Below are 19213 nucleotides of genomic sequence, written 5' to 3'. Positions count from 1 at the left end.
ACATTTAGACAATACATCACATGGCGTTGTGGCTAAAACCCTGTAAAACATACGTGAATATTTCTACTGGCCATCAATGGTTAAGGACACACAAAATTTCATCAGATCCTGTGATACGTGTAAAGAAACTAAACACCCAAAACAAATCCAATGATGGGAAAAGAAGTAACTACACAGCGACCATTCCAGAAGTTATACGTAGATTTTCTGGGTCCATACCCGAAAAGCAGAGCTGGCAACACTTACATCTTTATAGTGCTTGATTATAACACAAAATTTGTGTTACTTAAAGCCATGCTGAAAGCTTCGTCAAAAGCAGTCAATAAATTTTTAATAAATGAAATCTTTTATAAATTCGGTGTGCCGGAATACATACATTCCGACAACGGGAAACAATTTATATCAGGAGCTTTTCAAGAGCTGTTAACCTCCATCGGCATCAAATATATTCGGACTCCGATACATTCCCCCAGACAAACGCTAGCGAACGAGTCAATCAATCGATTATAAGCGGAATAAGAAGTTTTTTACAGAATGACCAATCGCACAGTGGGGCAGAATCGAAATTTTTTGGAAATAAATCTGGCATTTCTAAACGGCTGATCCGATCAGTATAAAATTTGGCGTGAGCGTAGCCAAGGAGTATTCGAGTTTAAGTTTTGAAGATGAACCCTGCAGATGCCCCAGGGACGCTGTGCTGTGGCGGCTCAAAGTAGGGTACCTACGACATGTAAAATTTTTAAACTCGTGCCATTTTTTTGTTTTTCACCCAAATACAAAGATTTTTATATTTTCTGAAAGCGCTCGACGAGATCTTGATCTTGCTACTTATCTCTTATAATATCCGAGTTATAGGCATTTACAAATTTAGTGATATAAAATTTACCATACCTTGGTCCGTCTTTTTTTGAATACCGGGCGTAATTTTGGACCAAATGGACTCAATTTTTTCTGGTTATATATAATAATATACAAAAAATTTCAGATCAATATCATTTACAGATCCAAAGGTTAGGTTGATAGGAGGATGTATACTACATCAAATCCGAAGAAATACACCTAGGCCACTATCGGGCCTGTTGTGCGCTCCAATTCAAGAAAGAAGAAAAAAATTGTTCACTTAATGTATTATTTTTCCATGTTCAGAAACTCAGTTTCCTGGACGTAATTCCTAAGAATCTTCCAATCGGTGTTGGTTAAGAATGTTTTTTCCAGAATAACATCACTTCCAAAATACTTGGATCTAACTTCGACGAATGCCTGATAATGGCAAAGAAAATGCTCTAGAGTTTCACTGTCCTCTCCACATGCTCTACATTCGTCTGAATCCGCACGTCCAATTTTGTATAGATGTGCTCGTAATCCTGTGTGTCCACTCAGAATACGCACCATCATACTAACCTCAGACTTGCTCATTTTGAGGAGATTTCTTGTCTTGCTCTCATCAGGGTAACCCCATAGAATCTTTGTGGTTCTACCCACCGTTTCATTATTCCAAGAGGCCTTATGGGATTCTCTCATCCATATTTTTAATTCAGCTTTTGTTGCGTCGAATGGTTTTGCATTTGTCAGGTTAACTACATGGAGCTCCCTTCCCTTTAAAGCTATTACATTCGCCCTTTCGTTGCCGACTACTCTCGAGTGGCCTGGTACCCATATGATGTGAACCTTACCTCTGGGAGAGTATTCAGTTAAAGCTTTCTTACAATCCAATACGGTCTTAGATTTAATTCTATCACCTGATGTCGCAATAATTGCCTTCTGGCTGTCGGTAAATATATTAAGCCCTGTGGGCGCCATATTTATTCTAATCCAATTTACACATTCCGTTATTGCTCGTACTTCTGCCTGGAAGCTTGTGTTATGATTAGGTAAACGGTGGTATATTTCTGTTTCTGGGTCTTCAATATAGAACCCCAGGCCCACTTTGTGCCCTAATTTAGAGCCATCTGTGTAGCAACGGATTCCTACTGGTATTTGCTCTAATGTTCCGCTTGACCAAGACATTCTATCTGGGATTAGCGTTTCAAAGTTTCCGACATATTCTGTGTCTGGTATGCGATCAGGCACGTCCGATGAATGTGTATAACCTTCCAATGTGTCCAGTATACATTGATGACGTGTCCTATAACCGTTTTTGGCCAGTTCGCCTAAAGTAAAGAGCCGTTCGGCTGTAAGCGCCGCCCCATATCTTATATATATTTCAATGGGTGGCAACGTTTCCAGAGCCTTGGTTGAAGTAGTACACATGGCACCACTTATACTTAAGCAGCATGTACGCTGAACTCCCTGTAGTAGTGATATTACACTTTTTGTCCAAAGCAGTCCACCAGATTATTGAAGCATAAGCTAGAATTGGTCTAATTACACTTTTATAAAGCCAATTTGTCATAGTAGGACTAAGACCCCATTTCATGCCTATGGTTCTTCTACATATCGCCCAGCACCGATGTGCCTTGTTGATCCTATCTTCTATGTGGTGTCTCCATTTTAATTTCCGGTCTAGTATTACACCTAAGTACTTAACTTTGTCTGTCACCGGTATCTTCTTGCCCAGGAAGCAAGGTTCAGTATATGTAGAAATTTTTGTCTTTCTTGTGAAAAGACAGATTTCCGTCTTCGCCGGGTTAACATTGAGGCCTCTCGGTTGAGCCCAGCTCAAGGCCGTATTCAGAGCCTCCTCAGCTCTTCTACACAAGTAATTTGGATCCTTTCCCTTTAAAAGTATTACGACATCGTCTGCATAGCAGACAAGTCTAAGTCCTTTCTCAGTTAGGGTCCTTAGGAGGCTATTAATCGTGGTAACCCAGAGTAAAGGTGACAAAATGCCACCCTGTGGTATACCGCGAAATACCTTTTTCCTGATAGTTATATCGTACATCTCGCAGCTTATCCATCTGTTCCTTAGCATGTAGTTGATCTAGTTACGGAGCACCCGGTCAACATAAAACTGGTCTAGGGATTGGATAAGGGTATCAGTGTGCACGTTATTGAAAGCGCCTTCGATGTCAATGCATACCGCCAATGTATACAGTTTGCTATCGAAAAATTCACCTATGTAGTGGACAACTTCATTTAAAGCGGTTTCCACCGATCGTCCCTTTACATAAGCATGCTGCTTATATTTAAGGTCTTTGTATGGTATGCTGCTTTTAACCATGCTATCGACTATCCGTTCCAAGGTTTTAAGTAGGAAGGACGTAAGACTTATCGGTCGATAGGACTTAGGTGTCGCATAGCTAGGTTTCCCTGGTTTGGGTATAAATATTACCCTTGCATCCTGCCATTTAACTGGGGTATATGCCAATTTTAAGCATGCAGTGAATATCTGTGACAGATGTACGGAAACCAGTCCCGCCTCCATCTGCAAAAGTGCCGGGAAAATTCCATCCGGCCCTGCAGCTTTATAGGGAGAAAAGCTCTTGATTGCCCCTTTAACCATGTCAGTTGTAATAACTATTTCCGTGTTACCCTCCCCTTCCTCCAATATCGGTTCATCTATGTTATTCGATATACCGGGTGGAAAATGAGAGTTTATTAGGAGTTTCATTGTCTCCTCCATATCCTCAAGCCTCCTGCCCGTCTCATCGATCATAGATTCTGGTTGGACATAAGTTTTGGATAGGAATTTTTTTATCTTCGATACGTCATTTACGCTATCTACCTGTTCACAGAAAAGTTTCCAGGAGTCTCGTTTGGCTTTTCGAACGATTTTCTTATATTCACCAAGTTTATTACGATACTCATCCCAGTATACTGCGGTCTTTTTAAGCCGTGTCCGGTTAAATAGTTTGCGAAGAGTCTTCCCAAGGTTCCGGATCTCCCCAGTTACCCAGGGTTTTTCCTGGGCAGATCTCCGCTCTCGCAGAGGGCAGCTGTCCTCGAACGATTCAACCAGGGCACTTGTGAACGTTTCCACTTTGGCATCTATATTATTTCGACATTGAAAAGTGTCCTGACCTAAACGGTTCTTTAGTAAGGTCCCGAACATTGTCCAATTAGTTTTAGACTTATTCCGAAACTTTATCGGCTTTGGTGGTGGCCTTAGTATTTTGAATCTTATGTACCGATGATCAGAAAAGGAGTGCTCGTCCGAAACTCTCCAATCCTGAATTTCGTTTATAAGCTCTTCTGAAGATATAGTTATATCTAATACTTCTTCTCTGATTCTATTTACGAAGGTAGCTTTATTACCTAAGTTCAATGTTATCAAGTCTTTAGTATTAAGGAAATCCATGAGGGCTTGTCCCCTGCGAATGGTGTTTGTACTACCCCAAGCTACATGGTGCGAGTTGGCATCGCAACCTATTACAATTTTCTTATTTTTCCTTTGTGCCTCTTCAACCAGTTTCATCAGATCCGACGTTGGTGGTAGTGTCGGAGAATCGAAAGGTAGGTAAATAGATGCAAGGAATATGTTGCCACGACCTTGCTTCAGCACCTTGCATCCGATGTTGATAATCCTGTTGAGAGGAGAAAACATAAGTTCTTGTGACATAAGATACATGTTCTCGGGCGAGATCCTGTATCAGCGTAGAAAAGTTGGAAATTTACTTGATTTAATCCAGAAACCTTGTTGCGAATCGTCCAAGGTTCCTGGATTAAAGCTATATGTATTTTACCTGTGTTGATTTTAGCCATCAGAGCGTTGGTAGCTGTCTCGCTCCGATGGAGGTTTATTTGGATAACCTCAATCATGGTCATCCATTAAACTGTCTTCCAGCGAGTTGGTGGTCACCTCCTCGCTCTTTGGATTTGACTCCTCCGGATAGCCTGAAGTGGCTATTAATGCAGTGGGTACTGTTGATGGCACTGCGGTGTCCTTATCAGGAATAGGAATAGCAGTATTTTTAATAGACACATTCCCAATTCTGGAGAGCACTGCTGTTCTGTCTTCTGGCGGGTGAGTGATTTCCTCCTCGCTTTTAGGATTTGACTCCTCAACATTGCTAGTACTTGCTAATGATGCTTTAGGTACTGTCTTAGGTGTTTTAGTGTCCTTGTCGGGGCCGGTTTTGACAGCCTTTTCAATCGGCGCCTTCCCAATTTTGGAAAGGGCAACTACACTTTCTTCTGGCGAGTTAATGGTAAATTCCTCGATTTTAGGATTTGACTCCTCAACGTTATCAGTATTGGATACTGATGCTGTGGTCTTAGGTTTTTTAGTGTCCTTTTCGAGGCTAGTTGTAACAGCCCTTCCAATCGGCACCTTCCCAATTTTGAATATGACAGATTTAGAGGCGAAGTAAGCCCTACCTTTATTCTTGGCAAGACTAGTCATGGATTTCTGGTCGATACCTATTACAAATAAAGTTCCCTCAGGTTCTTCTTTCCTGTAAAAGACATCCCATTTTTCCACGGCCAGCTCAGCATTCTGACCTCCAAGAATTTCCAGTATACGTTCATTAGCCAGTTTACTGCCCATCCTTTTATGTAGACAGTGGACTTTAGGAGCACCGGAAGCTCGCTCTTCTTTGCCAGTCCCAGCCTAGCGCCGTCCCAGGGAGGAGGGATACTTTCCACCAAGTTCTTTAGGGTGCTAACACATTGGTGAGATGCCAACCTCATCAACATCACGCCCATGCTGAACTCGCAGCTCTCGCTCTCTATTGGTTGTTTGCCCTTTGAAGCGATTGCATGGTCCACAATCTTATTGTTGACCAGGTCTTCTATTTTACTCTGTTGGTCTATTGGAATTTTGCCTGTCGGATTACCGGCATCGTAAACTGCATAGCAGAGATCGTCCCGGTGCCTACTTCTGGCAACTTTGGCGTAAGATGGCGGCTCTTTTCCTTTTCCTCCGTCTAGCTTCTCCTTCCTCGTTTTTCGGGGCTTCTTTTGAGATTCCCTTACCTTCGAGGTTGATTTCGCCGACGTGTTCGTCTTCGGAATATCTGGCTTGGCGTTGTCACCCTTACTCGCAGGATTCTCACTTGAGATTCCTTTGAGTGAAGTATGGCTTGGCTTCGACTGTGTATTAGAAGACGGGGAGCTCTTTTTCTTCTTAGGTTTATTCTCAGTTGTCAACTCCTTGGGAGACCTGATCCTTTTTGCCTCAGATCTTGTGAGAGAGTCCGATTTTTCCTTTGGAGTGTCGTGGGATTGACTAACTATGATTTCCTGAAGCATCTTTTTCAACTTCCTCCTCTGTGCTCCAGAAAGTCTTTTCTTAGTAATAGGTAGTTTAGCTATGCTATCACTCACCTCTTTCACCATTTGCTCTACTTCATCCTTTTTGGGATTTGCTATAATGGTATTATTATTATTATCATCTGAGGATCCAAAAATATACGTTTTTTAATTTAATAATTAAAAAAAATTTAGATTTTTGCCGTTTTTTTGCCAAAAATGTGTCTTAACTCTTTTATTAATAAAATAAAATTTTCTTTAAGAACATATAACAATTTTATAGTTTTCTAAAAGGTATCTTTACGCAGAACGCTTTGGCGTAAAAAAACTTGTCCTATTTTTTGAAAATGTTGCCACTGCGTCCTTCCGAATATGACCTATTTTTTATCAAAACTTCAACTTTGGGCGACATGTTCTAAAATCCCAAAGGTTGGATCAGAAAACTGAAAACAGTTTTGGAAACCTCAATATGTTTTCTATTTACTCCAAAAGTATTTCCCCAGCCCTGAAAGAAATGTGGATCCTATGAGCAAAAAAGTAAAAAATCCCATTTTTGGGATTTTCATTCCTATTTTTGGGAATTGCGGGATGCCCTTTGACCTTGCATTTTCTTATTTGAAATGACAAATTTAACAAGCGTTGAAAATTTCATTGAGTTTTGTTCATAAATAAAGATTTTGTCATATATTACATATTTGTTTAATTTCTAAAACTATATATCAAAATTTTAATAGGGTCGCAGATAGCTACAACAATTTAGTCCATATTTATCCCTTAATATCTTTTTTAGTTAGATATGGAAATTCTCGATTCTCTACAAAAATTTTCAAGCCAATATCTCAATTACATTCAAAAATATGTTCATTTAAACCTGTATCCTTTAATTTCATATTTTAGTATTAAATATGACAGAACATATTTAAATCTTATATTTACCTATTTTCTATTTGTTTGCTTATCCTTATAATTGAAAGGTCCTATTATGCTTAAATTTTCAGAAATTTATAACTATTTTTTACCTAAATTTTTTGTTTCGTTTATGATCATGTAGGTAAAAATATTCAGGTAATGATAATTTCGATTCATTCACTAATAAGAAATATCAATGACTGAATTACAGGTTATAGTAATATAGTCCTAAATGTTAATAGGTAGACAATTCGTAATTTTTTACTTTGGAATACCTGTATCGGAAATGACAAGAATTGGTATATAAGTAAACTTCTCAGATTTTAAGTACCATATTTAATAAATCTACAATGAAGATTATATTAAAGTACGAAGAGTTGTGTTCCGTTTTATGGAGCGTATCTTCAAAAGGGCCAGAAAGAATTGAACACATCTCAAATTATATAAAACTACATATAGTAGAAAAGTAGACAAAACAGGCATATCAAAAATTGAAAACTTTTTAATGTAAAAAGTAGTCTGTGGATGGAAATCAAAAGAAATTTCGATTAAAATTTTGTAGTTGGATGGAAACTACTACGGAAATCTCAACTTACAGCACATCAACAGGAGCGCCTTGCAAGTCATACGAAGACTTATGTTCAAGATTACCAGAACTACAGATTAAAGAGAACATTGTATATAAAAAGGTAAAGTTTGATAGAGAATATAATGTTGAGAGCTGTTGGAAGATATGGGTACCAGAACCTAGTATACCAAAGGTTATAAAGAAATCACATTTAGACAATACATCACATGGCGTTGTGGCTAAAACCCTGTAAAACATACGTGAATATTTCTACTGGCCATCAATGGTTAAGGACACACAAAATTTCATCAGATCCTGTGATACGTGTAAAGAAACTAAACACCCAAAACAAATCCAATGATGGGAAAAGAAGTAACTACACAGCGACCATTCCAGAAGTTATACGTAGATTTTCTGGGTCCATACCCGAGAAGCAGAGCTGGCAACACTTACATCTTTATAGTGCTTGATTATAACACAAAATTTGTGTTACTTAAAGCCATGCCGAAAGCTTCGTCAAAAGCAGTCAATAAATTTTTAATAAATGAAATCTTTTATAAATTCGGTGTGCCGGAATACATACATTCCGACAACGGGAAACAATTTATATCAGGAGCTTTTCAAGAGCTGTTAACCTCCATCGGCATCAAATATATTCGGACTCCGATACATTCCCCCAGACAAACGCTAGCGAACGAGTCAATCAATCGATTATAAGCGGAATAAGAAGTTTTTTACAGAATGACCAATCGCACAGTGGGGCAGAATCGAAATTTTTTGGAAATAAATCTGGCATTTCTAAACGGCTGATCCGATCAGTATAAAATTTGGCGTGAGCGTAGCCAAGGAGTATTTGAACCCTGAACCCTGCAGATGCCCCAGGGACGGCGCTGTGGCGGCTCAAAGTAGGGTACCTACGACATGTAAAATTTTTAAACTCGTGCCATTTTTTTGTTTTTCACCCAAATACAAAGATTTTTATATTTTCTGAAAGCGCTCGACGAGATCTTGATCTTGCTACTTATCTCTTATAATATCCGAGTTATAGGCATTTAAAAATTTAGTGATATAAAATTTACCATACCTTGGTCCGTCTTTTTTTGAATACCGGGCGTAATTTTGGACCAAATGGACTCAATTTTTTCTGGTTATATATAATAATATACAAAAAATTTCAGATCAATATCATTTACAGATCCAAAGGTTAGGTTGATAGGAGGATGTATACAACATCAAATCCGAAGAAATACACCTAGGCCACTATCGGGCCTGTTGTGCGCTCCAATTCAAGAAAGAAGAAAAAAAATTGTTCACTGAATGTATTATTTTTCCATGTTCAGAAACTCAGTTTCCTGGACGTAATTCCTAAGAATCTTCCAATCGGTGTTGGTTAAGAATGTTATTTCCATAATAACATCACTTCCAAAATACTTGGATCTAACTTCGACGAATGCCTGATAATGGCAAAGAAAATGCTCTAGAGTTTCACTGTCCTCTCCACATGCTCTACATTCGTCTGAATCCGCACGTCCAATTTTGTATAGATGTGCTCGTAATCCTGTGTGTCCACTCAGAATACGTACCATCATACTAACCTCAGACTTGCTCATTTTGAGGAGATTTCTTGTCTTGCTCTCATCAGGGTAACCCCATAGAATCTTTGTGGTTCTACCCACCGTTTCATTATTCCAAGAGGCCTTATGGGATTCTCTCATCCATATTTTTAATTCAGCTTTTGTTGCGTCGAATGGTTTTGCATTTGTCAGGTTAACTACATGGAGCTCCCTTCCCTTTAAAGCTATTACATTCGCCCTTTCGTTGCCGACTACTCCCGAGTGGCCTGGTACCCATATGATGTGAACCTTACCTCTGGGAGAGTATTCAGTTAAAGCTTTCTTACAATCCAATACGGTCTTAGATTTAATTCTATCACCTGATGTCGCACTAATTGCCTTCTGGCTGTCGGTAAATATATTAAGCCCTGTGGGCGCCATATTTATTCTAATCCAATTTACACATTCCGTTATTGCTCGTACTTCTGCCTGGAAGCTTGTGTTATGATTAGGTAAACGGTGGTATATTTCTGTTTCTGGGTCTTTAATATAGAACCCCAGGCCCACTTTGTGCCCTAATTTAGAGCCATCTGCGTAGCAACGGATTCCTACTGGTATTTGCTCTAATGTTCCGCTTGACCAAGACATTCTATCTGGGATTAGCGTTTCAAAGTTTCCGACATATTCTGTGTCTGGTATGCGATCAGGCACGTCCGATGAATGTGCATAACCTTCCAATGTGTCCAGTATACATTGATGACGTGTCCTATAACCGTTTTTGGCCAGTTCGCCTAAAGTAAAGAGCCGTTCGGCTGTAAGCGCCGCCTCATATCTTATATATGTTTCAATGGGTGGCAACGTTTCCAGAGCCTTGGTTGAAGTAGTACACATGGCACCACTTATACTTAAGCAGCATGTACGCTGAACTCCCTGTAGTAGTGATATTACACTTTTTGTCCAAAGCAGTCCACCAGATTATTGAAGCATAAGCTAGAATTGGTCTAATTACACTTTTATAAAGCCAATTTGTCATAGTAGGACTAAGACCCCATTTCATGCCTATGGTTCTTCTACATATCGCCCAGCACCGATGTGCCTTGTTGATCCTATCTTCTATGTGGTGTCTCCATTTTAATTTCCGGTCAAGTATTACACCTAAGTACTTAACTTTGTCTGTCACCGGTATCTTCTTGCCCAGGAAGCAAGGTTCAGTATATGTAGAAATTTTTGTCTTTCTTGTGAAAAGACAGATTTCCGTCTTCGCCGGGTTAACATTGAGGCCTCTCGGTTGAGCCCAGCTCAAGGCCGTATTCAGAGCCTCCTCAGCTCTTCTACACAAGTAATTTGGATCCTTTCCCTTTAAAAGTATTACGACATCGTCTGCATAGCAGACAAGTCTAAGTCCTTTCTCAGTTAGGGTCCTTAGGAGGCTATTAATCGTGGTAACCCAGAGTAAAGGTGACAAAATGCCACCCTGTGGTATACCGCGAAATACCTTTTTCCTGATAGTTATATCGTACATCTCGCAGCTTATCCATCTGTTCCTTAGCATGTAGTTGATCTAGTTACGGAGCACCCGGTCAACATAAAACTGGTCTAGGGATTGGATAAGGGTATCAGTGTGCACGTTATTGAAAGCGCCTTCGATGTCAATGCATACCGCCAATGTATACAGTTTGCTATCGAAAAATTCACCTATGTAGTGGACAACTTCATTTAAAGCGGTTTCCACCGATCGTCCCTTTACATAAGCATGCTGCTTATATTTAAGGTCTTTGTATGGTATGCTGCTTTTAACCATGCTATCGACTATCCGTTCCAAGGTTTTAAGTAGGAAGGACGTAAGACTTATCGGTCGATAGGACTTAGGTGTCGCATAGCTAGGTTTCCCTGATTTGGGTATAAATATTACCCTTGCATCCTGCCATTTAACTGGGGTATATGCCAATTTTAAGCATGCAGTGAATACCTGTGACAGATGTACGGAAACCAGTCCCGCCTCCATCTGCAAAAGTGCCGGGAAAATTCCATCCGGCCCTGCAGCTTTATAGGGAGCAAAGCTCTTGATTGCCCCTTTAACCATGTCAGTTGTAATAACTATTTCCGTGTTACCCTCCCCTTCCTCCAATATCGGTTCATCTATGTTATTCGATATACCGGGTGGAAAATGAGAGTTTATTAGGAGTTTCATTGTCTCCTTCATATCCTCAAGCCTCCTGCCCGTCTCATCGATCATAGATTCTGGTTGGACATAAGTTTTGGATAGGAATTTTTTTATCTTCGATACGTCATTTACGCTATCTACCTGTTCACAGAAAAGTTTCCAGGAGTCTCGTTTGGCTTTTCGAACGATTTTCTTATATTCACCAAGTTTATTACGATACTCATCCCAGTATACTGCGGTCTTTTTACGCCGTGCCCGGTTAAATAGTTTGCGAAGAGTCTTCCCAAGGTTCCGGATCTCCCCAGTTACCCAGGGTTTTTCCTGGGCAGATCTCCGCTCTCGCAGAGGGCAGCTGTCCTCGAACGATTCAACCAGGGCACTTGTGAACGTTTCCACTTTGGCATCTATATTATTTCGACATTGAAAAGTGTCCTGACCTAAACGGTTCTTTAGTAAGGTCCCGAACATTGTCCAATTAGTTTTAGACTTATTCCGAAACTTTATCGGCTTTGGTGGTGGCCTTAGTATTTTGAATCTTATGTACCGATGATCAGAAAAGGAGTGCTCGTCCGAAACTCTCCAATCCTGAATTTCGTTTATAAGCTCTTCTGAAGATATAGTTATATCTAATACTTCTTCTCTGATTCTATTGACGAAGGTAGCTTTATTACCTAAGTTCAATGTTATCAAGTCTTTAGTATTAAGGAAATCCATGAGGGCTTGTCCCCTGCGAATGGTGTTTGTACTGGTGCGAGTTGGCATCGCAACCTATTACAATTTTCTTATTTTTCCTTTGTGCCTCTTCAACCAGTTTCATCAGATCCGACGTTGGTGGTAGTGTCGGAGAATCGAAAGGTAGGTAAATAGATGCAAGGAATATGTTGCCACGACCTTGCTTCAGCACCTTGCATCCGATGTTGATAATCCTGTTGAGAGGAGAAAACATAAGTTCTTGTGACATAAGATACATGTTCTCGGGCGAGATCCTGTATCAGCGTAGAAAAGTTGGAAATTTACTTGATTTAATCCAGAAACCTTGTTGCGAATCGTCCAAGGTTCCTGGATTAAAGCTATATGTATTTTACCTGTGTTGATTTTAGCCATCAGAGCGTTGGTAGCTGTCTCGCTCCGATGGAGGTTTATTTGGATAACCTCAATCATGGTCATCCATTAAACTGTCTTCCAGCGAGTTGGTGGTCACCTCCTCGCTCTTTGGATTTGACTCCTCCGGATAGCCTGAAGTGGCTATTAATGCAGTGGGTACTGTTGATGGCACTGCGGTGTCCTTATCAGGAATAGGAATAGCAGTATTTTTAATAGACACATTCCCAATTCTGGAGAGCACTGCTGTTCTGTCTTCTGGCGGGTGAGTGATTTCCTCCTCGCTTTTAGGATTTGACTCCTCAACATTGCTAGTACTTGCTAATGATGCTTTAGGTACTGTCTTAGGTGTTTCTTTTCAATCGGCGCCTTCCCAATTTTGGAAAGGGCAACTACACTTTCTTCTGGCGAGTTAATGGTAAATTCCTCGATTTTAGGATTTGACTCCTCAACGTTATCAGTATTGGATACTGATGCTGTGGTCTTAGGTTTTTTAGTGTCCTTTTCGAGGCTAGTTGTAACAGCCCTTCCAATCGGCACCTTCCCAATTTTGAATATGACAGATTTAGAGGCGAAGTAAGCCCTACCTTTATTCTTGGCAAGACTAGTCTTGGATTTCTGGTCGATACCTATTACAAATAAAGTTCCCTCAGGTTCTTCTTTCCTGTAAAAGACATCCCATTTTTCCACGGCCAGCTCAGCATTCTGACCTCCAAGAATTTCCAGTATACGTTCATTAGCCAGTTTACTGCCCATCCTTTTATGTAGACAGTGGACTTTAGGAGCACCGGAAGCTCGCTCTTCTTTGCCAGTCCCAGCCTAGCGCCGTCCCAGGGAGGAGGGATACTTTCCACCAAGTTCTTTAGGGTGCTAACACATTGGTGAGATGCCAACCTCATCAACATCACGCCCATGCTGAACTCGCAGCTCTCGCTCTCTATTGGTTGTTTGCCCTTTGAAGCGATTGCATGGTCCACAATCTTATTGTTGACCAGGTCTTCTATTTTACTCTGTTACCGGCATCGTAAACTGCATAGCAGAGATCGTCCCGGTGCCTACTTCTGGCAACTTTGGCGTAAGATGGCGGCTCTTTTCCTTTTCCTCCGTCTAGCATCTCCTTCCTCGTTTTTTGGGGCTTCTTTTGAGATTCCCTTACCTTCGAGGTTGATTTCGCCGACGTGTTCGTCTTCGGAATATCTGGCTTGGCGTTGTCACCCTTACTCGCAGGATTCTCACTTGAGATTCCTTTGAGTGAAGTATGGCTTGGCTTCGACTGTGTATTAGAAGACGGGGAGCTCTTTTTCTTCTTAGGTTTATTCTCAGTTGTCAACTCCTTGGGAGACCTGATCCTTTTTGCCTCAGATCTTGTGAGAGAGTCCGATTTTTCCTTTGGAGTGTCGTGGGATTGACTAACTATGATTTCCTGAAGCATCTTTTTCAACTTCCTCCTCTGTGCTCCAGAAAGTCTTTTCTTAGTAATAGGTAGTTTAGCTATGCTATCACTCACCTCTTTCACCATTTGCTCTACTTCATCCTTTTTGGGATTTGCTATAATGGTATTATTATTATTATCATCTGAGGATCCAAAAATATACGTTTTTTAATTTAATAATTAAAAAAAATTTAGATTTTTGCCGTTTTTTTGCCAAAAATGTGTCTTAACTCTTTTATTAATAAAATAAAATTTTCTTTAAGAACATATAACAATTTTATAGTTTTCTAAAAGGTATCTTTACGCAGAACGCTTTGGCGTAAAAAAACTTGTCCTATTTTTTGAAAATGTTGCCACTGCGTCCTTCCGAATATGACCTATTTTTTATCAAAACTTCAACTTTGGGCGACATGTTCTAAAATCCCAAAGGTTGGATCAGAAAACTGAAAACAGTTTTGGAAACCTCAATATGTTTTCTATTTACTCCAAAAGTATTTTCCCAGCCCTGTAAGAAATGTGGATCCTATGAGCAAAAAAGTAAAAATCCCATTTTTGGGATTTTCATTCCTATTTTTGGGAATTGCGGGATGCCCTTTGACCTTTTCAATTTTTTTTTTGCATTTTCTTATTTGAAATGACAAATTTAACAAGCGTTGAAAATTTCATTGAGTTTTGTTCATAAATAAAGATTTTGTCATATATTACATATTTGTTTAATTTCTAAAACTATGATTTATATCAAAATTTTAATAGGGTCGCAGATAGCTACAACAATTTAGTCCATATTTATCCCTTAATATCTTTTTTTAGTTAGATATGAAAATTCTCGATTCTCTACAAAAATTTTCAAGCCAATATCTCAATTACATTCAAAAATATGTTCATTTAAACCTGTATCCTTTAATTTCATATTCTAGTATTAAATATGCCAGAACATATTTAAATCTTATATTTACCTATTTTCTATTTGTTTGCTTATCCTTATAATTGAAAGGTCCTATTATGCTTAAATTTTCAGAAATTTATAACTATTTTTTACCTAAATTTTTTTGACAGATCATTTCGTTCTGTTTCGTTTATGATCATGTAGGTAAAAATATTCAGGTAATGATAATTTCGATTCATTCACTAATAAGAAATATCAATGACTGAATTACAGGTTATAGTAATATAGTCCTAAATGTTAATAGGTAGACAATTCGTAATTTTTTACTTTGGAATACCTGTATCGGAAATGACAAGAATTGGTATATAAGTAAACTTCTCAGATTTTAAGTACCATATTTAATAAATCTACAATGAAGATTATATTAAAGTACGAAGAGTTGTGTTCCGTTTTATGGAGCGTATCTTCAAAAGGGCCAGAAAGAATTGAACACATCTCAAATTATATAAAACTACATATAGTAGAAAAGTAGACAAAACAGGCATATCAAAAATTGAAAACTTTTTAATGTAAAAAGTAGTCTGTGGATGGAAATCAAAAGAAATTTCGATTAAAATTTTGTAGTTGGATGGAAACTACTACGGAAATCTCAACTTAAAACACATCAACAGGAGCGCCTTGCAAGTCATACGAAGACTTATGTTCAAGGTCAAAAAAAAGAGGGTCACACAAAAACTTTTTTCAATCTCAAATAAGGAAATTGCTGATACATTTAACGAAATGCTGAAAAAGGAAAACCAACCTAAGGATGATGTACATATTGCAACTATTCTTCCTAATGCTTCACCAAAACGACTTAAGCGAATTGTGGAAAGTATACCAACTCCAACATCACAATCAAATTTTACTGAAGAGGAAGCAATAGCGCTTATGTTGGAACTGGGTCTCAGTCGAAATAAGTACCAAATATTAAGGAAAGCTCTGCATGAAAAAGGACACAATATATTACCATCATACAAGGCGATCAAGGAAAAAAAACAAACTATCCTACCATCACATATTGCTTTTAATGATGTGGAAGCTTGTATTGATATATCATCTTTGCTCGAAAACACAGCATCAAGAATTGTGTCAGACTTTTCAGAAGACCAACTAAGGAAAATTCATAACTGTGATGTTGTCTTAATGTGTAAGTGGGGATGTGACGGTTTATCAGCACTTCCAGAATACAAACAAGCTTGTGGAAGTCGGACATTAGCAGACTACAAAAGTGTATTTATGTCATCATTAATGCCATTACGAATTCGTTCATATTCCCTTAATCCATCATCGTCAAGCATCGGAAATTCATTTGCATAAAAATAAAGGAATTCTCTATTAACGTATCATATCAGCTAAGCTTAACAATGATTGATGGAAAGGTCAGCAATGCCATAACAGAAACTTCTTAATTCTGGAGATGCTCAATATGTAATGAGAAAAAGTCGCAATTCTCAAATATAAACAAAAGCAGAAGTATTAATGAAGAAGTCCTGTCTTTCGGAATTTCACCACTTCATGCCAGAATACGATTTTTGGATTACTTTTTACACTAGCATACGACCTCAAATATAGAAGTGTGCCAGAGAATCTTACTAAATCAACAAAAAATAATGAAAGAACTGAGAGCTGCGGAAAAAAGCAGAATCCAAGAAGAATTTAAAGTTCAGATGGGATTAAACATCGACAAACCACTTCCAAGTTGCGGTAGTACAAATGACGGTAATACGGCGAGAAGGTTTTTTCGTGATTTTGAAATTACTTCAAAAATAACTGGAATCGACAAGGAGTTGCTTCGAAGAGTTAACACTATTTTAATGGCACTGAATAGTAAACATAAAATTAATGGAAATCGATTTGGGGAATATACATCTGAAATTTCTAAATTATTTGTATCTCTGCATCCATGGAGGGAACTAACACCAACAGTACACAAAGTATTGGTCATGGTCAAATAATAATTGAATCGAATATTCTTCCACTTGGAGAGTTAACAGAAGAAGCCCAGGAAGCGAGGAATCGAGATTTTAAGCATGTTCAACTATTCAGCTCAAGAAAATGCTCCAGGCAATCACAGAATGAAGATATTTTTAATAGTTTACTTCTATCTTCTGATCCTGTTCTTTCAACTATGCGAAAAAGATGGATTTGTTATGAAACTCTATCATCTCAAAACAAGGAAGATTTAAAGGACTTATATTACCTTCTGGATATGTATACCGATATGACAGATTATTTTATAGAAAATAAGTAGTGTTAGGAATTAACTATATAAGTAGGTTGTAAGAATTAATTGTATTATGTTTAAGATAAACAGTTCAAATAAAAAAAGATATTATACTAACTGATGATATTGTATTAAATTGTGTTTTATATTTCGGTTGGCGGGAAAGGTGGTTTGTGTGGGGTGATTTAGGTGTTGTTGTGCGTGGCTCATAATAAAATTATAATTTTTTATTGTATATATAATGTTATAGTCTTTAATAAAATAATTAACTAAATAATTTTTAAAAATTTTCCAAATATTTTATTCACACCAAATGTATGTTCTGTCATACTTAATACTAAAATATGAAAAAGATGAAATTAAAGGACACAGGTTTAAATGAACATATTTTTGAATGTAATTGAGATATTGGCTTGAAATTTTTTGTAAAGGGTCGAGAATTTCCATATCTAACTAAAAAATGATATTAAGGGATAAATATGGACTAAATGGTTGTAGCTATCTGCGACTCTATTAAAATTTTGATATAACTTTGATATAAGACAAAATCTTTATTTATGAAAAAAACTTAATGAAATTTTCAACGCTTGTTAAATTTGTCATTTCAAATAAGAAAATGCAAAAAAAAATTGAAAAGGTCAAAGGTCATCCCGCAATTCCCAAAAACAGGAATGAAAATCCCAAAAATGGGATTTTTTACATTTTTGCCCATAGGGTCCACATTTCTTTCAGGGCTGGGAAAATACTTTTGGAGTAAATATAAAACATATTGAGGTTTCCAAAACTGCTTTCAGTTTTCTGATCCCAGCTTTGGGATTTTAGAACATGTCGCCCAAAGTTGAAGTTTTGATAAAAAATAGGTCATATTCGGAAGGACGCAGTGGCAACATTTTCAAAAAATAGGACAAGTTTTTTACGCCAAAGTGTTCTGCGTAAAGATACCTTTCAGAAAACTATAAAATTGTTATATGTTCTTAAAGAAAATTTTATTTTATTAATAAAAGATTTAAGACACATTTTTGGCAAAAAAACGGCAAAAATCTAAAATTTTTTGAATTTTTAAATTAAAAAACCTATATTTTTGGATCTGTAAATGATATTGATCTGAAATTTTTTGCATTTTATTGGAAATTTTGTTGTCTAACTAACAAGAAAAAATTGAGTCCATTTGGTCAAAAATTACACCCGGTATTCAAAAAAAGGCGGACCAAGGTATGGTAAATTTTGTAGCACTAAATTTTTAAATGCCTATAACTCGGATATTATAAGAGATAAGTAGTATTTCAAGATCTCGTCGAGCGCTTTCAGAAAATATAAAAATCTTTGTATTTGGGTGAAAAACAAAAAATGGCACGAGTTTAAAAATTTTACATGTCGTAGGTACCCTACTTTGAGCCGCCACAGCGCCGTCCCTGGGGCATCTGCGGGGTTCATCTTCAAAACTTAAACTCGAATACTCCTTGGCTACGCTCACGCCAAATTTTATGCCGATCGGATCAGCCGTTTAGAAATGCCAGATTTATTTCCAAAAAATTTCGATTCTGCCCCACTGTGCAATCTAAATGGGATGAAAACCTCGGTAAAATTGAGCAATCATTAAGATCAACGATACACTCTTCAACCGGAGTTAGTCCGTACTTCGCGTTGACAGGTTATAACATGATAACTCACGCGGATGCTTACGAGATACTTGGAAAATTGAAAGCACTAGAAGATGGCGAAACAATAATCCTACCTAATGCTGACGTAATGCAAAACATACACAACAAAATCAGCCACAATTTACATAAAGCGTATGAGAGAAACGCGAGGTAATATAACAAGAGGAGCAAGATCGTTACATTTAGGTAGGGACAAGAAGTTTACAGAAAGAACTTTATATAAAGCGATTTTTCAAAAGGTATAAACGCAAAACTTTGTAAGCCCTGGTTAAAGTGTAGGATCAGAAAAAAATTAGGATCGAATCAGTACGAGGTGGAAAACATGAACGGTCAATTAATCGGTATAATGCATGCACAACACCTTAAGCAATAAAAAAAATGAGACTTAATATTGAAGGAAAATCACTCAAATAATTCTGCATTCTTATAGCTAAACAAATAAGTAGAATAACTCTTTGACCACAGTAAAATCCCTGGTTAAAACTAATAGAATTAATTTACTTTTGTTATAAATTTAAAACAACACTATTTTAAGAGCGAATCA

The sequence above is a fragment of the Lucilia sericata genome, unplaced genomic scaffold, assembly GCF_015586225.1.
Source record: "Lucilia sericata isolate MDLA Ls3-8-SP2 unplaced genomic scaffold, ASM1558622v1 Contig000258F_arrow, whole genome shotgun sequence".
In the NCBI taxonomy this organism is placed as follows: Eukaryota; Metazoa; Arthropoda; class Insecta; order Diptera; family Calliphoridae; genus Lucilia; species Lucilia sericata.
The sequence above is the reverse complement of the archived record's forward strand: the minus strand, read 5'-3'. Positions refer to the sequence as shown.